Consider the following 6,199-nt stretch of genomic DNA (forward strand, 5'->3'; position numbering starts at 1 on the left):
TCCAAAAGTCTACAAGCAATAAATGCTGGAGAGGGTGTGGAGAAAAGGGAACCCTCTCACACTGTTGGTGGGAATGCAAACTAGTACAGCCACTATGGAGAACAGTGTGGAGATTCCTTAAAAAACTAGAAATAGAACTGCCATATGACCCAGCAATCCCACTACTGGGCATACACACCTAGGAAATCAGAATTAAAAGAGACACGTGTACCCCAATGTTCATCGCAGCACTGTTTAAATAGCCAGGACACAGAAGCAACCTAGATGTCCATCAGCAGATGAATGGAAAAGAAAGTTGTGGTACATATACACAATGGAATATTACTCAGCTATTAAAAAGAATACATTTGAATCAGTTCTAATGAGGTGGATGAAACTGGAGCCTATTATACAGAGTGAAGTAAGCCAGAAAGAAAAACACCAATACAGTGTACTAACAAATATATATGGAATTTAGAAAGATGGTAATGATAACCCTGTATGCGAGACAGCAAAAGAGACACAGATGTATAGAACAGTCTTTTGGACTCTGTGGGAGAAGGCGAAGGTGGGATGATTTGAGAGAATAGCACTGAAATATATATATTATCATATGTGAAACAGGTTGCCAGTCCAGGTTCAATGCATGAGACAGGGTGCTCAGGGCTGGTGCACTGGGATGACCCAGAGGGATGGGCTGGGGAGGGAGCTGGTAGGGGGGTTCAGGATGGGAAACACATGTACACCCATGGCTGATCCATGTCAATGTATGGCAAAACCACTACAATATTGTAATTAGGCTCCAATTAAAATAAATTAAAAAATACTAAAATAAAATCTAAAATAAAATAAATTAAAAAAAATAAAAATAAATTAATCCTGTAGTGGTGAAGACAGAAGCAGAGAAGTTTTAGATATAAGAGATGTGGTCTTCCCTGATCATTCCAGCCCTTCTGAATCCTGGGGCCCTTAAAGGACTCAGTCCACAGAGCAGAGACTGAAACTGCTGCTGCCTCATGAAAAAAGGCTGGAGCCTCAGCCAGGGTCTGCAGATGAACTCCCAGCTTAGGAAGTTTCCCTCCACAGGTAAGGAGCAGATCCACAAAAGCACAGAAGCACGAATCAGCTTAGCCCTTCAGGTGATCACGGGCTTTCAGGCCCCCACCTCAAGGGAAGGTGGGGCTGATCTCTGTGCCCCCCACAACTCCCTATCTCCCACAGTCAGCTGACCTTTCCAGCAATGGTCTCATTGTTAATGAAGTCAGTAAAGTCCATGGTGGGAGTCCAGGGGTCATTCTGATTGAAGACGCTGGAGCTGCTGGGCTCTGTCTCCTTCCTCTGGGTCACGGCCAGCTGGTACCTAGAAATGCTCTGGTCAGGGGTCCATGGTGACCGTCCCTGTCCTGCTTCCTGATCATCATGGAAGGGAGCTGAGCCCATGGATCTCAGGTTTCCCCTCTCAGAGGAGAAGGGAGGAGCAAGAGCTGGTCAGGCAGCTGCCCTGCCCCCTCTGGAGTCTGCCTGCTCCTGGTTTCAGAGTAGGAGCCAAAGACAAGGCCAGACTGAGTGTGTCCCTTGCTTCTCACCTCTCACCCAAAGATGTCCCCAATCTTTCAGGCCCCTCTACTGCAATCCTTGCCTCCCCTAGGGTGTCTTACCTCCCACATCCAAATCCACCTTGTAGTGGGCACTGTGGGTGCGGATGATGCCCAGTGTGTTCTCCCAAACCTGGTTTCCATATCTTCTGGCAGCACCAAAGTGGAACACTGAGCTAATGAAGCCCATAGCATGGAATTTGACTTGAATGGCCCCACTGGGGTGAAAGATCACATCTAAAACATAGTCATAGTTGAACAAGGTCAACACAGATCTGAAGACCAGCACTGTCTCCACAAGACCCCCAAAATAGTGAGAAAACTCATCTGAGTGGTGTCGCCTCAGAAGCAGGCCCTTGTTCTGCTCAAACACACAAAAGGCATCGTGTAGGGTCCTGGGGGCTTGGAACTCCAGAAGAAAGTGCCAGTCCACATAGGTGGCCAGATAGGGGCAGTCGACGCCACGGGTCAGGGGCGTGGCAAACTTGCCCATACCAAAGCCTCGATCCATGTATCGGTTCATCATTGCGAATGGGGTATTCCCACCATAGACAACCAGGATCTCTTGAAGGCTGATCTCATAAGCCAGCCATTCTCCCTGGAATTGAATGTAAGAGATCCTAGGACCACTGAAAGCTCCATGGCCAAAGGAGAAAGTCCACAATGAGGAGGTCACCTGACTGCCCTGGACTCTGAAGCAGGCACCCTGAGGATGGAACTGTAGAAGGGGAGCTGGACCCGGAGGCACCTGGGACTTCAGGGACCGGGACCCACCTGTGCCATCGTCTGGGATCACCACCACATTCACCTGGCCAGCCGCAAACTGCTCCTCCAGCTGGGCCAGACTCTTATAGTAGTGGCCCTGAATGAACACCTTCTGGATGGTCCACTGGTCCACTGGGTCCAGAGCCTTGTGATCTACCAGCAGCTCCAACCCCACAGGGTGCAGAAAGATCCCAGATCCTGAAATGTTATAGTACAGGGCAAACCACGTGGCCCTGTCCCCTGACTGGATACCGCGGGGAGCTGTGGTCAAGATGACCAGGTTCCTTCCTCCTTGTTTGTAGGAGCAGCAGTGGTGCAGGACACCAGCAGCCTGGGGCAGCTCTCTGTCGAAGATCAACCGGTCTATGTCCAGGGACTCTCGGATAAGAAAGGGACGTCAGTAATATGGCAGGGGGCCCCCATGACGCTCCACGGTCACATCCCGCATGTAAGAGGGCTGGGGCAGAGACCCCACCACCAGCTCAGTCACATTGGGCTGGGGTTGTCCGCCAAAGAAGACGATGGCCAGTGCCTCCCGGGCAGGTGGGGGGCTCCCCCTGTCCAGGTGGGCCAGGGCTGCAGCCTTGGGGGGCAGCTGAAGTTCTACCGAGAAGACACAGTTGTCTGAGGGTCGGGCCTGGCGTGCATCCACCAGGCCTGGCCCCAGCTTCTGGGTCAGGAAGCTCATAACAGTCGTCAGCTCTTCTTGGCTCAGGTCTGCAAACAGCTGGCTTTGTTCGGGGTGTGTCCAGGGCTGGACACTGGGGGATTTGGAGGGGCAGCGGGGAGGCAGGCTGGGATGACATTGCTTCCCAACGCCCTCCTCACTCCCAACACCACCTTCCTCCCTGCCCATCACCAGAAGAGTCCACAAGGACAGAAAAATGAAGATGAACATCGCTAAAGCTCTGGCTGTCTTCAGGCTCTTGATTTGGAGTGCAGCATGCATGATGGACAGACCGACAGGACTGGGTGCACAGTGCCTCCTTCAGTGTCTGTAGGTTCCTGTCTTTGACTTGTGCTCGGGTCTATGCATTATATGTACACTAAGGACAAACAGCCGAGGAAAGAGGAGTGGCAGTGGTTTGAGGTTGGGGCGGGGCAGTGATCAGGCCTGGCTCAGAAGATGCCGCTGAGGTTATAACCTGAATTTTAAGTGGCCCATGTCAGCCTCTGTCCTCCTGTTTCAAATCAAACACTCAGCTTCACTGTTGGGGAACAAAATGGGGGAGGGATGGGTGTGGGAGACACAGCTGGAGGGAAGAAATGGTAGAAGTGATGGGTCTCGGAGCTCTTTTTCCACTCTCTTGATGGAACCTTGCTCCTTGCTACATGGCTGCAAGCAAAACTCCCCTGTGTTCATCCATCCAGCCAGATTCCATCTTCCTTCCTCTAGTCCATGAAGCCCTCTGATGAGGGCTCCCAGGCAGCAACCAGAACCCTAATGGCAGGCATAGGAGCCTGGAGAGTCATGCTGAGAACACCAATCACCTGTGGGGAGCTGAGGGGCTGAAGAGCTGAGCCAAGTCAACATCTTGGAGGTCCTGAACTCCCGGAGTCACTAGAGGAGAGCCTGAGGGGAGTGAATCCATTCAGAAGCTGGAGGGGGTGGGAAGTTGCAGCTTACAGAGACCCCCACCCCTTGAGCAGAACTGAAGGACCACATCAGATGTCAGGGTGCATAATACCCTGGCTGTGAATTTAACCTAGCTGTCCACAACCTTCATCCCCAGGAAACCCTTTTCCAGAATGCTGCAGAGGCAGAGAACAAAGTCATCTCCATTGTCGGGCAGGTGATGCAGGGGAGACACCATCTTCTGTACAGCCAAGTCCTGTGGGAACCAGGAGAGACTGAGGTTCCAGACACGTGACATGCTTCCCTAGTGAACTGGGGGAAAGTCCTTTCCAAACTGGACATGTTCAACACCGCTTTCCCCAGAAGTCACCTTAGATGACATTGCAAACAGAGTATGTTTTCTGGAGGAGAATAGACAGTACATCGCAGCCAAAAGGATCAGAAGGTGCAAAGAAACTGAAGAATCAGTACTTGAAGCACTTGACATGGGCAGGAAATGGCCAAGGTCAGCGCATTGGGTGTGAGGTAGAGACAGGAGTTGGTGGGACAGCAGAAGAGATCAGGTCAGGAGGGCTTGTGCAGTGTGTGGGTCTTAAGGAAAGTAGGCAATGCAGAAAGACAGAAATCTGGGCACATGTGAAACCAGGGAAATCAACCTGAGAAAGGTCAGGTTCTCCAGATACCAGCTGCTTGTGCAACCAGCTCTATTTTGATATGGAAATTCCACACACGGGTCATTTTGTGACCAACCTGGGGCCTCAGACTCTTACATCAATTGAATTGATAAAGAGGCCGGTGCAGTAAATCAAATGAGAGTTAACTGGTACTCGAGCTGCAGCAGGAAGGAGCAAGAACAAAACACAGGTTCCCTTGCTTGCCCTCTGTGGCCTGGTTCCTTCAGTGGAGTAAGAGTGGGGCCAGATCCGTGGAGCAGACTGAGGGCTGGCTTAGGTGGTCTGCCCACCCCTTTGGTGGTGCTGTGTGCAGGGGTCATGCCCAACCCTGCTCTTCTCCTTTCACCTCAGAAGCAGCAATACATTTCTGTGTTTTTTTGTGTCTCATTGTTCATAACTGCCCGGACTGCCCAGTGCTTGCAGATATTTTTAGTCTGTTACAGGTTGTATTCTGTTGCTCAAGGAGATATCTGTCCAGGTGCCAAGTGTAAGCACTCCAGTACAGGGTCTCTGGCCCTAGCCTGTCTCAGTTTGAAATGGTTCATGTAGACTTTGTAATAAAGAGGTGGACAGAATCTGAGGTCAAACCCGGCCCTGGCCCCATGGCAAGCCTTTCCAGCCCAGGAACTTCATTCTGGATCCTTTGATAAATGATGGTGTTTCCTCCCAGCTTAGAACACATTGTCAAGAGGAACACTTTTTGTCCTGACCAGTGTTACCAATCACAGATCAAGAATGTCCACCCTGGTGGGGATCCCCAGGTCTCCTCAGTTCAGTTCAGTTCAGTCGCTCAGTCGTGTCCGACTCTTTGCAACCCCATTAATTGCAGCACGCCAGGCCTCCCTGTCCATCACCAGCTCCCAGAGTTCACCCAAACTCATGTCCATCGAGTCGGTGATAACATCCAGCCATCTCATCCTCTGTTGTCCTCTTCTCCTCCTGCCCCCAATCCCTCCCAGCATCAGAGTCTTTTCCAATGAGTCAACTCTTTGCATGAGGTGGCCAAAGTATTGGAGTTTCAGCTTTAGTATCAGTCCTTCCAAAGAACACCCAGGACTGATCTCCTTTAGAATGGCCTGGTTGGATCTCCTTGCAGTCCAAGGGACTCTCAAGTGTCTTCTCCAACACCACGGTTCAAAAGCATCAATTCTTCAGCGCTCAGCCTTCTTCACAGTCCATCTCTCACATCCATACATGACTACTGGAAAAGCCAGAGCATGGGGTCACCTGAGACCACACCTATTTCTCTGAGTCTCAAATATTTGAGAAAATTGAGTCCCTGGGCTCATTTCTCAACACAGTTTATCCTCTCCCATTGTACCCTATCCGAAAAGACAACTTATAATAGTTTAAAGGATGATCAGATCAGATCAGTTGCTCAGTCGTGTCTGACTCTTTGCGACCCCATGAATCGCAGCACGCCAGGCCTCCCTGTCCATCACCAACTCCCGGAGTTCACTCAGACTCACATCCATCGAGTCAGTGATGCCATCCAGCCATCTCATCCTCTGTCATCCCCTTCTCCTCTTGCCCCCAATCCCTCCCAGCATCAGAGTCTTTTCCAACTGAGTCAACTCTTTGCATGAGGTGGCCAAAGTATTGGAGCTGTC

At 50.8% G+C, this 6,199-nt stretch overlaps 1 protein-coding gene and 1 pseudogene across 2 annotated transcripts in view; both read right to left on the reverse strand.

Moving 5' to 3' along the window:
* LOC104990421 overlaps positions 1-5,351 on the reverse strand; it is a 6,680-nt pseudogene extending 1,329 nt beyond the window's left edge. The window contains exon 1 of the transcript XR_825512.1: positions 1,210-5,351. The product of XR_825512.1 is annotated as a primary amine oxidase, lung isozyme-like (transcript). The remainder of the gene's footprint in view (positions 1-1,209) is intronic.
* Positions 1-6,199, reverse strand: part of LOC104990420 (membrane primary amine oxidase) — a 27,480-nt gene that overhangs the window by 4,258 nt on the left and 17,023 nt on the right. The window lies entirely within an intron of this gene.

The sequence above is a fragment of the Bison bison genome, unplaced genomic scaffold, assembly GCF_000754665.1.
Source record: "Bison bison bison isolate TAMUID 2011002044 unplaced genomic scaffold, Bison_UMD1.0 scf7180017864180, whole genome shotgun sequence".
In the NCBI taxonomy this organism is placed as follows: Eukaryota; Metazoa; Chordata; class Mammalia; order Artiodactyla; family Bovidae; genus Bison; species Bison bison.